The sequence below is a fragment of the Quercus lobata genome, chromosome 8 (assembly GCF_001633185.2).
Source record: "Quercus lobata isolate SW786 chromosome 8, ValleyOak3.0 Primary Assembly, whole genome shotgun sequence".
Taxonomy (NCBI): domain Eukaryota; kingdom Viridiplantae; phylum Streptophyta; class Magnoliopsida; order Fagales; family Fagaceae; genus Quercus; species Quercus lobata.
Window position 1 is genome coordinate 11,258,698 of NC_044911.1, and position 16,117 is coordinate 11,274,814.

Here is a 16,117-nt window from a genome sequence, read left to right on the forward strand (position 1 = left end):
GTGAAGGCTTTGGGTTTGGAAATACCATTTTTAGACCTAGTGACCATTGGATGAGTGTCGGAAGGAATTAAAGGTAAGGAAGCAGGTGTGGGGTCAGAAGTAGGGGTAGGGACAGGCTCAGATGTAGGATGTGGAGATGGAGGATCACTAGAAGATATAGAAGTGGATGTAGAGGTGGGCTGAGACTGAATAATGTGAGAATGAAGTAATGTGGCATTTGGAGTAGGCTGAGTAGATGGGACTTGAGGAGGCTGAGTTGAAGTATTAGGAGATGTAGGTGTAGACTGACATATATGAGAAGAATGCCAAGAACCAGAAGATAAAGGAGAAGTCTCAGGATATAAAGACTCAGACTCATTGAATAGAACATGTCTAGTGATGTATATTCTGTGAGTTGTAGGGTCAAGGCAAATATAGCCCTTGGAGTGTGTGGGATAGCCAAGAAACAGACATGGTTTAGTATGTGGTTGAAGTTTGTGAGAGTTGTAAGGGCGAAGCAAGGGAAAACATGTGCAGCCAAAAACCCTAAGGTGACTAATATCAGGTTTAGAGTTGTATAGCTTTTCCCAAGGTGACAGATTGTTTAGGATAGGAGTAGAAAGTCTATTTATAATGTGTGTAGCTGTAGAAACAGCATAGGACCAATAGGAAATAGGAAGATGGGAATGGGAAAGTAGAGTAAGTGAACACTCCACAAGGTGTTTGTGTTTCCTTTCTGCCACACCATTCTGTTGTGGTGTGTGTGGACAAGAAAGTTGGTGAGTGATACCTTGGGTTGAGCAGAATTCTTTAAAGGCATTAGAGGTAAACTCTCCACCACAATCTGTCCTTAAAATCTTGATTTTATGGTCAAGCAAATTTTCTACTGTGGCTTTGAAATACTTGAAAATAGTAAAGACATCAGATTTAAATTTGAGCAGGTAAAGCCAAGTGAATTTAGTAAAATCATCAACAAACACCAAATAGTATTTGTGATCATTGATTGAAACAACTGGAGCAGGACCCCATACATCACTGTGAACAAGTTCAAAAGGTCTAGATGACTTAAAGATAGACTCTTTGAAAGGTAATTGACACATTTTGCCACTGAGACAATGTTTACAGTGTGGAACAATAGAATCTTTATTGAATACAATATTTGGACTAGCAGATTTATTGAAAACAGGAGGACAGAAAGTGGAATTTAGAACACTATCACTGGGATGGCCTAGCCTATTATGCCACAACAAGCTATTGGTTGATTTCTGAGCATGGAAAACATGATTAGAGTGAGACTGTGATGGAGCTTGGACAGATTTTGATTTTGAGTAGATCGGGTAGAGGCCATTCTTACTCAAGCCCTAGTAAAGGATTCTCCCCGTAGGAATATCCTGGATAAGGAATTTGTGTGCATCAAAGTAACATGAGCAATTATTATGAAGACAAAGTTTGTGTACAGACAGAAGATTAGATGCAATTCTAGGCACATGTAGGACATTTCTTAGTTGAAATTGATGAAATTTGGTGTGAAGAGAAGAATTACCTATATGGTTAATAGGAAGAGATTGACCATTACCAACTGCTATCTGATCAGGCCCTTTATACTGAGATTGACTTGTCAGATTGTTGAGATTTGCAGTGATATGGTCTGAAGCCCCTGAATCAGTAAGCCATGGATCTGAGTTGCCAAGAATTGCAGTGTTTGATGCTGTTGCCATGGCAGCCAACTTGGTTGGTGGATTCTTGCCTTGATAGGCAAAATCCATTCTATGGTAACAATCTAGGCCTGTATGACCCATTTTACCACAGATTTGGCATTGTGGACGATCAGGCTTACTAGATTGATTCTGTAAATGATGCTGTGATGAGAAATTGGGATTATAGAAGCCTAAGTTACCACCACAGTTACTACCATTGTTGTAGAAACCTGAATTACCATTGGTGCTGCCTTGAGAATGAGGTGTGTAATTGTTTGATCTACCACCACCTCTACCTCTGTTAAAATTATTTCTTCTTCTTCCTCTTGTAGAACCTTGGTTCAGATACATGTTGGATTGTGAATTTCCTCCATTGCCATTTGGCTTAATGTTAGAAGCATACATGGCAAGGGAATGTGGAACAGATTCTAAAACTTCCATTATAGCTTGTTCCTTACTCTGAAGCATGATGGAGAGTTGTTCATAGGAGATAGGATCATTTCTGGTGCGAATAGCAGAACAAAAGTGTGCAAACTCCTTAGGTAAACCTCTAAGAACTATACAAATCAGCTCCTCATTATCAACGACAACTCCAACTGCAAGAAGCTTATCTCTAGCTATCTTGATGTTTTGCAGGAATCCATTAATAGATTCATTACCTTTCTTCAGGCTTTGCAATTCAAGCTTAAGATTCAGTATATTGGCTCTAGATGTTGATGTGAACCTTCGATCCAAAGTGTTCCACACCTCCTGAGCATTTGTGATCCCAACAACCAGAGAGAACACTTGAGGTGTCAGTGTTGAGTTGATCAAAGAAAGAAGAGCTTTGTCTCTTATCCTCCATGTTTAATAGTCTGGGATTCACTGTAGTTGTTGGATTGCCCTGTGCATCACACAAAAAAGGACATGGTGGTGAAATTGAGCCATCAATGTGCTCAATCAAAGAGTAGGCTTCAAGGATAGTCACCAATTGGTGCTTCCATGGAATATAGTTGCTGTAGTCAAGTTTAATGGACATCAGGTTGGACATGTTAGACAGAAGAAGTAATGGCGATTGAGTGGGAGTGATGGTGTTGCTAGTCGAAGAAGAAGTAGTTGCAGAGGCAGTTGTGGAAGCCATGGTATTTGGCTCTGATACCATGAAAGTTTACTTGAGAAAACAGAGTTTTTCCAACAATGGTGGAAGAACAAAATAAAAGATTGAGAGAGAGAGAGAGAGAAAGTGGAGAGGGCTGTGAGAGAATGAATGAAATGAATAGCAACTATATTTCATACTGATACATCTTTATGTGAATATATATATACACAATCTCAAAGATAGATTACTCTAATTGCCTAACCGTATATTTGTAAAAATTTGGACCGTTACACAAGTGAGTGACATGTCATCAGCTACAAACTCTAACCTCCAGATCGACCTTAATTAACATCACCAACAGCTGGACTTTTCTGCAACTGAACTTTGATATTTTACAGGTCAAAGATAAGGTTAGATAGTGTTGAAACACACCATCTTTGACCAATAACACAGCTATTTGACCTGATCAAACCGACACCATTTCTTTAATGAGAAATGATATTATATTTGAAACACTAGCCTTTAGGCACTTCTTTAAATCTATCTTTAGGAACCACATGTTTAAATCAAATAAGCTTTACAATGTACTTGTATTGTATCTCAAGCTCAAAAGTTTGATATTGAGCTTGAGCTTGAGCTTGAGCTTGTGCTCAACTTGACTAATATATCAAGTCAAACCAAACCGAACCCAAGCTTTTGGACTATTTGACAAGCTCAAGCTCAAACAGAGTTTGAAAGCTTAGTTCAAGCTCAAGTCAAACTTGAACATTTTATATTTGTTGTTAAGTGGAATTGAAACATTCAATGCTTATCAAAGCTCGATTCATTTATAGACCTATTTTTTTTTTTAAATGTAATATTTTTATTAAAAAAAAAAAAATTAGAAGAAAGAAAGACAATTCTAATAAATTAGTCATAGTCGGTTATGAGTACATTGTTGATATGTGATAGAATATCCTCCATTTATACTGAAAAACCAATAACATGTCTAGCATGTCTACCTAGTTTTTTATTTTTATTTTTTAGAAACATGTTCTCGTATAGATATAGATATATATAATATAGATATATATATATATATATATATATATAATTTTTTTTTTTTTGATAATTTGATAATTGGGGTTTGAGAAATTTGAACTCTAAATGTCTTTTTTGGAAATACCAAAAAGTGCCAATAAGTTGAGGTACAAGGCTCTTGCCTGTATCTATAGAGGATAAAGTTTGGCTGTAGACTTGTTTATAATCAATGGCTACAGCTCCACTCAATATATTTTATTGGATGTGAATTTTTTCAAATCCATCATTAGTTTACATTTTCTTTCTATATCTTCTGTGTTTGCAAAATTTCCAGAAGACCAAAAATCAATAACTATGTTATAAATTAAATATGCAAAGTTAAAGTTTTCGCATGTCAAATTATATATAAAAAATAAGTTTATAAATCGAATAGTAAATAATATCTGATTGACACAAAATTTGACGTGTGTGTTAAAAACATAAAGAACATGCAATCCAACTATTAAAATTTTAAAACATATAATCAGGACAATTTTTTTAGGAGTTGTAGCCAAACTTTGTCCATGTGTACCTATTCTTCTTTAAACAAAAATTTTCCATATAAATATATGATAAGTGAAAATCAGACTAAAAATACAAAAAAAACTTCAAGTGTATATATTTGCCAAATTTTTGTGGTGTAATGGAAATTCTCCTTTATCTTTTCCTTTCCTCCTTTAATGTTTTTTGGCTATCTACTTCTCTTATATATTTGCCAAATTTGTGCATTGTAATGTAAATTCTCTTTTTATTTCCTCCTTTAATTTTTTACCATTTTTGGCTCTCGACTAGCCTGATTGGGGAGGCTTTAAAGAGTATACCTCTTCTCTCAACAATAAATAAATAAATAAATTCCTTTCATTAATTATTTTTTAAGTCAGAAAGTCAATGTTATTAATTCCCATTAATTATTTTTTCTCAGTCATAAATTCCTTATTTTAATTCTTATGATTGTTGAGTTGTATGGCAATAAGAATTAATGTCATATTATTTTTAAACCTTATTTGTTTCCCTTCATACCTATAATTACCAGCTTCTTGTCCTTGCTTAACAATGCAGTAGTCTCTCTCCTCCTTCTCTTTCTATTTCTCTTTAGCAGTCAATAGTCATGGCTATGTCTCAAAATTTGTTTACATGCATAATATTCATGACTCTTTTTATGATAGCCATGAGCAGGAGAAGCAGCATTACTGGCGAGAAAATAAATAGTAATTGGTTTGATGCGCATGCAACATTCTATAGTGACATGCGTGGTGGAGCAACCATGGGTAAGTATAATCACTCTGTCATAACTAAAGGTGGAAGGAATTTAGCTATAAGCCTAAAATTTTTTAATATTAGTGTACAATTTTAATATATAGGAGTAATTATACTTCCATTCTATGTCTTGAGGTTTGGGGGAATAACGCTCCACCCTAAACTTGAAGGAGAAAAATACTTTCCTCCATTGACTATTGTTTAACCAAATTTTGTTTAATTAATGTCAAAAATGTGTAAGAATTTACCTTTTGAATACGGGAAGATTTTCCAATAAAAAAAATTGACTCTGAAAGTTTCAAACTAATTTTTCAACAATTAAACCGTAACTGCTTAAGCAGCATGTTTTACCTCATAATTTTGATGCAAAGCGCCACTAAGGTGTGACTAAAAACATCAAGACTCATCACCTTTTTTTTTGCGAATGTGTTTTTGGGGGAGGAGATTGTTAAGATATATTTAGAGAGCAATACATACACACACATGAAAATAACAACATTTTACTAAATAAGGTTAAAAAGCGACCAAACCTTAGCATAATAAGATAGTAAGCACCTATGTTTTGCAATTCAAATTTGAATAATATCAGCTGAATATGTAGCACAATCTTTAATTTAAGTTGAATTGTTTACATACACCAAATTGTATTGAGATTATAATTTGATCTTTTTATTGGTTAAACTTAGATAAAGAGAATCCTTTAAAAATTTGGAATAGTTCATTAATAAAATTAGTGGAAGGGAAGAGTATTACTTTCTTCAAACTAGGGAGGGGAGTGTTTTTTCCCTTCAGGTTTAGGATGAAGTCTCAATTTTAAAACCTCAAGGGAGGGAAGTGTAATTACTCATAATATTTGTTTTGTGTTTCTTGTGAGTTGTAACAAAGTCTTAGACTTCTAATTTCTTTTACTGCCACATACTAACTCTCCATAATTGTTTTTGACATTATAAATAACTTTGCCCCATGCACATGTATAAATATATTTAAAAAATAAACATAATTAGACACATATAAAATTTTTTACAGTAGTTAAACACTATTGATGGTCATTCTTAGATATTGTCCACTCTTAGAAAATATTAATTGGTAGAACATGCAAGTTCAATTTTTTTTTTTTTTTAAATTTCAGAAAACACAAAAAAAATTAATACTTCTTAACTTAATTTTTGTTAAGGTGATGCAACAAATTTATTTTATGTGTGAATTTTCAAATAACATATGTACAACCAATTTTTTGTACATGGTATAATTTTTCATTGAAATTTAGATCTGAAATAATTATAATTTTTTGTACAAAAATCTGGATTTGTTTTAAATAGATTAGAAGTGGTTTCAAATGAAATCTAAATAGAATGGGCTAGAAGTAGTTTTAAATGTATTTAAAATGGTTTTAAATAGGTTGAAAGTATTATTGTATTACACATTCTAAGTTTTACATATAATAAATTTTTGATGAAGTCCTTTTATATGAATCTAAATGTAAGTATACATGATACAAAATGAGAGATGTAATGACTTCTCAGACAAATTGAAGCTCATTTAAAAGATAGACATAAAACATTTGTCTTCAAATTAGTAGACAAGTAAAAGAACATTTTGCACAAAATTGGAGTTCAATTAGAATCTAATATGGATTCTTGATGAAACTTTCTCTCAGCTTTCATTTTAATATAATATGTAAGATTTCACTGTTGGAACCAAAAGTCATGTTAATTTTTTCATTGATAAATTTCAAATTTTGTCATTAACCTTTGATATTTGTTTTATAATTGTTCTTGTACTTTAAAATGTTTTATTTTAATCTCCGTATATATTTTCAAAATTTTTTCATAAAGTTCTTTACAAGCATCAAATGGGTAAAAACAAAATGTTGACGGGTTATGACTGACAGGGGGAGCTTGTGGGTATGGTAATCTTTTTGAACAAGGTTATGGCCTCGCGACAACAGCCCTAAGCACTGCACTTTTCAACAATGGAGCCACTTGTGGTGCTTGTTTTGAGATCATGTGTGTTAATGCTCCACATTGGTGCATACGAAATACTGCCATAATCGTCACCGCCACCAATTTATGCCCTCCTAGCAATCACCCTAGCGCAAACTGGTGCAACCCCCCACTTCGACACTTTGACTTGTCCATGCCCATGTTCACATGACTTGCATATTATAGAGCTGGGATCATCCCTATTAAGTATCGCCGAGTCCCATGCAAAAAGCACGAGGGGGTTAGGTTTCAAATAATGGGAAATCCATATTTTTTGCTTGTATTGTTGTACAATGTTGGAGGTGCTGGTGATGTTTCTAATGTCAAAATTAAGGGCTCTCGTACTTCTTGGATTCAAATGTCGCGTAACTGGGGCCAAAATTGGCAGACTGGCACACCATTGGTAGGGCAAAGCTTGTCATTCCTAGTGACTACTAGTGATAGAAAAACGTTGAAGTTTGTGGATGTTGCACCTCGTAATTGGCAATTTGGCCAAAATCATCAGGCCAACATTAATTTTTAAAAGTTTACTACCATATTGCCCTTCAACATTACTAGTTGATTTCTAAGCTTGTAATAATACTTATGGAACAATGGAAAATTGATAATGTTTTCTAGATTCATTAGCATGCCATTTATAGTGAATTATCCATAAATTAAGTAAACAAAGATGTATGTCTTTGATTTTTGGTATTGTGGACGTAGATCTAGTGACTCACGTCAAACTCATGGGCCAGAGGAGTTGTTAGTTTAATGGGAAGGAGAAATCCACAATGTGAAGATTAAGTTGATAGCTTAAGACAAGAAAAGACTGAATCATGCATTTATATATGAAGAAATGATGTTCCCGTGGTACAAAATGGCTTTCTAAAGGAAGAATACAAGTGAAAATTCTAGCTCTCTTTCTCTCTCTTGTTCTTGCTCAAGTCCTTTCTTTTTCTCTGGATCCCCTCTCATGTTCCTCTCTTCCTCCTTTTATAGTTATACCCCTTCATCCTCTAGCTGTCTTGCTCTAACTGGATTTGGGGGCTATTTGTCCCATCAGCCTCTTGCCCTGCCACTTTTTAATCATATAAAAAATAAAAAACCTTTTGGGGATGTTTCTATTGTTTACATTGATCAGTCATTCAGTATTTAATGTGGTTGATATTAGGTGAGGTGAGGGGAGCTCATTAATGTGGAGGTGACTTGTACATTGGGCACTACATTTTCTTCAACGTGTTCCTTAGGAGAGAAGTGAACGGTGGGTAGCCCCATGCTAAAAGGAAGGTTTCTCCTCGGATAGTCTTCGAGTCCACCGGAAAGAAGGATTCTTGGGATTACCTCGATAATGAGTTATGAGCCTCAGGGAAAGTGGGTACCATGGGTTACCTCCGTCATGGGCTCAAATGTCCTTTTCCCATCAGAGGTCCCTCTTATCTCTTGTTGGACTCCAAGTTGAGTCCATTCCTCAAATCTACTTCTTAGGTTTAGGTCTCTCTCTCTCTCCCCCCCCCCCCCTTTCTCACATTAAAATTTAGTCAAATTGAATTATTTTTGTATATGTAGAGCATGGAAAACTTTCAATACATGTTTTATATGTTTAGTTATAGAAAATGTGTATTTTTTTTTTTTTTAATTTTTAATGCGTACACATATAATATACAATATGTTACGCATATTTTTTTTAACTATGAAAAATTGATATCACTCTTACAGATGTAGTAACTTTTTATATATACATAAATATAGATATAATATTCATTACAAAATAACGTTTATAAGGATGCAAGATACGTTTCTAAAAAAAAAAAGGAAAGATACAATTTTTATTTTTTATGGTTCATAAATATTAGATTCATCTACTAGGGGAATTATTGTGTAGTCCCGGAGTACAAGGTCAGTAGGCTGACCTTGTACTCCTAGCCAATAGGAGCATGCCAGTACATTAAAACTTGCTTACCTCAGCAGGACTGCCAGCTCATGTCATTTGTTAACGTCTGTTAACGTTTGGAAATTTTTATAAGGCGCTCCTTCAAAATATTCACGCATGCCCTCATGAATTCTCAGTTAAAAGGTTTGGGCCCACATCAATAAAATACTCCTAAGTAATATGTGGTTCTTAGTAGAAGAAGACAACGGCTTAAAAGCCATAAAGAATATTGACAGCAACTCTTAGTAGAACACAACGGCGAACACAAAGAAATTCAAGCTACTGGCGACGCAATGCGGCGTGGCTTCGAGCCCCACCTCGGAGCCCAAGGACGAGCCTAGTGGTCCAACTCCCTCTACGCAAGACCACTCTGCAAATGCTCCTCAGCCGAAGCCGCTCAAACCCGCCGCTTCGGCCACTAATTCAGTCGATATTTTCACTGCAAAAGAAGGACAAGGTCAAATGAGCTGATGCGTTATTTTAGATGGTGGTAGTTGTTTTGCTTATTTTTCTGCCAGTTGGTGTGTAACTAAACTATATTCATATTTTCTTAAATTTTATGGTTTATTATGTTAGAGAGGATGATTTTAAAATTTTAATATATTCGGAATATTTCAATCAATGTTAAAAATGTTGCTTTTGATCTTATGTTGGCTCAATTTCATGGTTGAGTAAGAGTGACTACTTAAAGTTTATCATAGTGTTTCATGGCTGATTAAGAGGACTACTTAAAGTTTATTTGCATTTTTACAAAATTGGAAACAGTTCAGCAGTGCAATTTCTTCCTGAGAATCGATAATGAAATTTGTGCCAAAGCACCTATGCATGTAAGAAGAATGTTGTTGATTTAGAAGATAACAAGTTTGCCATGGACATCCAATTGATGAATTTGGAGGAAAAGAACATCATGAGGAAAAGAATGATTGCTGAGATTTAAATTGTGCATTACTACTTACTAGAGGGAGAGGGACTATTTGTTTACTTGGCACTAAGTTTTTTGTTGTTTTTGTGGTCATTTTAGCCTGTTTAGTGAAAGCAAAAGAGACAAGGAGAGTACTTGTATTTAGAATAGGTGAAAGTGTGGATGAATTGTAGTTTGGTGATTGTGATATATTGTAATGACAATTGTTTTGAGATATTGGTAAGCCTGTTCTCTTGTTTATTGTAATGAAAATTGAAATGGCCACTAGTTTTACCATTTTGTAATAGAAATTGAATACACCGCTTCATGAGGAAGTTTGGTCGTTGTGAAATATTTGCACCAATTGAAAAAAGTAATTTTCAAAAGATAGAGGGTGTTCATTATACTAGATTCCTTCTATCTATACAAAAATGGTAGTTTCTTTGTATAGTAATAGTTCTGCAATAACAAAAATTTGTCCAAAATTATGCAACAACAATTCTGCCTACTGCAGAGCCTACAGCCCAAAATTAAAAATTGAACTTAATAAACACAATGGTCTCATCAACTAAAATTAAAACGATCAATATGGATTCATCATAACACTGGCATAATATTAAGTTGTTCATTACAAAATTGCTTCACGAGTACACAATGGCTCTAAATAATATCAACACAAAAAAGAAACTCATGGAGAGCTTACAAAAGAGCGACCACAATCAACCTCAATCTAGCACTAACATATCCTAATAATATAAAGTCCTAAAAAAAAAAAAAAAAGAAATCCATCAAATGTTAATCCAAGTACACATCATATAACTCATGTTCTAGCTCTTCTAGTCCCAGCTCCAGCTCCAACTCTACCTTTTTCATATCCAGATCTAGTTCTTCCTTTTCCAACTCTAGTTACAAAAGAGTGGACATATGAAAAGATTCTTCTGCCATATTTAGACACAAGATATACCAAAATATGCCAAAAGGTGGCCTAGAGCAAATTTATACTGATGGTAGCATGAAATTTTTCCCCTAGAAACATTTAAAACATTGCATCAATTAGAATGGAACAAAAATGAACCAAATCCCAATTAATATCAACTATAATAATAAAAAAAAAACCTTATGAACTCTCTTACTTAGTTCATTGTGGCCATTGCCCATGTCTTACTTTTGTAACTTTTCTATGTGGTTGACAACCTAATTTAAAGAAAAATAAATAAATAAAATGTATAAAGTAAGTTGATGATTCTCTCTTTATCAGTGGGTTGATAGGACTCGAACGTTGATCTTTAGGCTATTTCCTGTAACACAAAGGACACAGAATCAAAGGGGACCGGTGGAGGACCGGCCAAAAATCCTCCGATGATCAAGTCAGTCACTCTGAACTCTCTGTAACGAAGAAATGTTCTCTCAAAAGTAAAAGTGTCTGAATCAATTTACCTTTCATCGAAGAAGCCTTATATAGTGTGTGTGTGGAACGGTTTATCTGTTTACGAACCGTTCCCAATGTCGAGGAGTCCGGCGAATTAGGAGTAACTTCCATAACCGCTGTGGAAGTTACCTAGGTCGGACGGGCCGATGAACTCGTCCATCCATAATCAGGATGGACGACACCTTCAGGATGATCTCGTCCATCTTTAGTGGAAGATGAACGAGATCATCTCGGAAGGCTTGACGTTCATAAGTGATAAATAGATCTCACAAGGTATTGCTCGTCCATGTATGGACGAGGTTCGCCAGTACGCTCGCAATTTTCACCGCCTATTGTAGCTTCTTTCGTTGGACGAGACACGTGGACGAGTTATGGACTTGGGATTATTTATGACACCATCATAAGTAATCCTTGAGAACAAGAAATAAATGACACTATTGATAAAACAAGTATGCCACAATAATTTCCAAATTTACCTCTTGGGTATATTTGTAATTTGGTTGCTTGGAATTATAAATCAATGAGCTCATTTGGGAAGTAGATGAATTCTATAAGGAATAAAATATAAGAACACATTATATCAAAACAAAACTTTGTACGTATCACATAGTATCGAACAAGTGAATTGTGTGTCAATTTACCTTACTAAGTTGGGCTACAACATCGGTACCTTGCAACATAGATGTAAATGGTACATTTACATAACTCATGTCCTAAATAGAAAATAGCTCGTAATTAGGTATCAAGTATAGCAATCAAATTATGACTATACATTATATATATACCTGAGAATGCATTGTCCAAGGTGAGTAAGATTGACCATATAAGTTAGCATTTGTAAAGCCTGTATAAGAGTAGGGATTAGGTGGTTGACAGACTGGTGTATTGTATGCGCCACCAAATGAGACATTTGAATATTCTTCAACTACTTGTTGTTTTCTTTTTCCTATGAAATTGTACATAAAAAAAACCACACACAAAATCGGAATTTAATATACAAAAAATATTTAGTGATGATAAAATGTTAAATTGTATATTTAGTTTTTAACAAAAAGTTACTCACTTGAAGAAGATGCACCTTTAGATGTGTTTGCTTTGCGCTTCTCAAAGTGCCCTTTAAGTCTAGTATTTCTTAAACCTTTTGATCTCACACATGGGGGATTTAACACTGACACCTCATTTGGCAAGCAAGGCATTTCATCAGTGGTGTCACATTGTATGACTTCATTCTCTTCCACATTTGCATTTCAACCAAACTTGACCCTTGATAACTCCCTTTCAATTTTTTCATCAAGTTCCAATAGCAATTTTTGGCAAATTCTCTTAAGGCTATCCTCCCCTTCACTTCTAGATATGATTGTGTTAGCTATTCGCATCATGCTATTACGCCATACTATCTTTGCCTCTTTATCATTATTAAGTGAATGATTGTCTTGTTCGTAAGTCATCATCCCCTTCTTAGCCTCTTTTGTCCAACGTTTCAAAATGTATTGACTTGGAATTCTAGTTAAATTTTTTATACTAAAAACCCGCAATGCATGACAACAAAGAGTCCCCAATGACTCAAATTTCTTACAAGAACAAAAAATATTGTTATTGAGATAATCAAATCGGACAATGCATACTCTTTCATTATTTTCTTCTTTGACCTCAAAAACACCAATTGTATCTTGGCAATCAACTTGATCCCAAACCATTGCAAGACTATTAAGAAATTGATTTTCAAATAAATCGAATATCTTACAGGTGTAAACTTGAGCTGCATGACCCAAAATGCCACTCTTCTTAACTGCTTTTTGTGGGGCACCTTGCTTGCATCGAAAATCTTCATCCAACTCTGAGGAATGCATATCTGCCAATACATTTTCATATTCAATTAAAAACTTAGTGAGGCTAATTGATTTATTTGCTATACCATTCAAAACATGGTTCGTGCTCTCACTCCTTGAGGTAGATTTAAATTCAATTGTGAAAAAATCCTTAGTGAATGCAGTGCTCCACTTATGTCGAATTTTGTACATCATATTAAGCCAATGATGATTTTCAATATCAAATTTTTGTGTCATTTGATCCCATGTCTGTTGAAATTCCAATTCTGAATCACAATATTTTTGGCACTTGTTGAACAAGTACATGAACTCTGAGTTAGAGTTTAAGTCTCCTAAGCGAGAAGGAGCATTTTTTGAAATATGCCACAAACATAGCCGATGATGTGTATTTGGAAACACTTCCCCAATGGCATTTGACATAGCTTGGTCCTGGTCAGTGAAAATTGTTATAGGCGATCGATTCCCCATTGAGTCTAAAAATGACCTAAACAACCATTTAAATGAATCAGTGGTCTCATCCAAAAGGAATGCACATCCAAACATCACATTTTGCCAATGGTGATTAACACCTACAAATGGAGCACAAATCAAATTATATTTGTTGGTATGGTATATAGTGTCAAATACCACTACATCTCCAAAACAATCATAATCAACTCTTGATCTCCCATCTCTCCAGAAAAAATTTGTCATTTGATTTTCTTGATCTACTTGAACTGTGTAAAAAAAAACATGGGATCTTTTGCATGCTTAGACTTAAAATGATTCAATAAGCTTTGAGCATCTCCAGCACTAATCATTGTCATCTTTTGCATATTCACATGATTATAACAATCTCTTTCGGTAAAGCCCACATTTTCACTCCCTCCAACTTCTTTTGTTAGATATGAATAAGCATTTTTTGTACTTATACCTGCATTCACCATGGTATCAATTACATCTGCCTTAGGTTTTGAAATACGACGACCAAATCTTAACAAATGCCTCTCTGATTGTAGTGCAAGTTCATGATTATGCTCTGGATTAAATGCACTAACCCTCCAAACACCATTTTTAACTGTAAAACGAACAAATGCTTTATAACCAGTTCTAGTCTCTAGTCTCTTCAAATATTTCTCTTTACAAAAATCTTCATCTAGTTTAAAACCCTTCTTAAAACATAGAAATTCACGTTGCTTTATGTTCTTCGTCCCATTATAATATCTAGGCTTTCCTTTTCGAATACTAAAACCCATTCGCAATGCATAATCGTTATATAAAGCATATGCTTCATCCGCATTATGGACCACCTTATTGAACAAATTTTCATCACTATTTTCTAGCCTTGCTACAAACATGTAGTCCCCTTCAATTTCTTCAATATCACTTGGTTTGCAAATAACTACAACAATTTTTATGACAAATATAAATATTAGAAACAAAATACTAAGAAAATCACAATACAATAATTATATCATGTTTATAAAAATTTTTTTTATCAATATGCATCATGTTTACAATTTTGTATGTCTTCTTAAATGCATATGGTACACTTAATCACAAAACTCTTATGTTTAGGCACAACAATATAACAACAAAGTTTTAATAACAAATTTTTTAATGTTTATTTATTTAATTATTTAATTATATAACAACAAAATTTTAGTCTTAAATTTTTTTTTGGGTCGATTATGGATACTCATTGAAAAAAAATATTATAATAATACAAATTAACAATTAAAAAAAAAAAAACACAGCAATAAGGATTTATATAGTTTTATTTGAGAGCAAATATATCACCACAAATAATTAAAAATTCTTCCAAAACATAAATTAAATCAAAACAAGAGAAAACAAAATATACCTTTATCACTTTCTAAGTCCATTATTTCTACCATGCTTTTACTTGAAACCGAAAAAAAAATAGTAGCTTGAATTTCTTTGTGTCCGCCGTTGTGTTCTACTGAGAGTTGCTGTCAATATTCTTTATGGCTTTTAAGCCTTTGTCTTCTACTGAGAACCCTATATTACTTAGGAGTATTTTATTGACGTGAGCCCAAACCTTTTAACTGAGAATTCATGAGGGCATGCGTGAATATTTTAAAGGAGCACCCTTGTTAAAAAATTTTCAAACGTTAACAGACGTTAACAAATAACAAGAGCTGTCAGTCCTGTTGAGGTAAGCAAGTTTTAATGTGCTGGCATGCTCCTATTGGCTGCGAGTACAAGGTTAGTCTGCTGACCTTGTACTCCAGGATTACACAATAATTTTCCCATCTACTATGCAATATGTATTGCATTCTAATTTAGCTTTAATTTAACTTTGTGATAAAATTGTAGTTAAACCTATAATGGCAATAAAAATCTTATCAAAAAGAAAAAATAATAATAGCAATGAAAATTTTATAATTTCTGAAGACATTGGTAGACAATTTAATCCATAAATCATTTATAAAAAAAAAATAATAAAAAAAAAAAAAAACAATAAATCATTGATAAATTTGATTTTAGTCGATACCTGCAAAATTAATTTGACCTTATAAATTGGATAAATTATAACGCTCCTGAAGGATTTAATTAAGGATCCGAATATACCTCGGCCCCTTCTATCAATGTTTGCAAGAGGGAAACCCATCCTCTAGAAGTTACCACAAGAACTTTCCAAGATTTCAACAAATTGACGAAGAATGATCCCAAAATACCTCTCCAATATTCTTGCCCTGAGCAACCATCCAATCAAAATTTGCTTTTGGATTATTGGCAGTGGCAACCATCCTATGAAACGAAAATCAATTCTATGGTTCAAATCAAATAGTGCCAATTATACAATTTTTTGTAAATGTTGGTGGACCACAAGGTTGCTATTGGCATTGGCAAAAGGAACCAACCAAGCATTTTTTGGTGCCTTGATTGCATAGATGAAAGTTATAACACAAATTAACCAGCAGCCACTAGAGAATTCATTCATCCTCTACACTTACCACATCATAACTCGTCTCCCTCTCTTCTCCTCAA

General features: G+C 33.9%; 1 pseudogene; it reads left to right on the forward strand.

Annotated features, from left to right (window-relative positions):
- The first annotated feature begins 4,921 nt into the window (after positions 1-4,921).
- Positions 4,922-7,575, forward strand: LOC115958042 (annotated as a pseudogene).
- Positions 7,576-16,117: the final 8,542 nt, after the last annotated feature.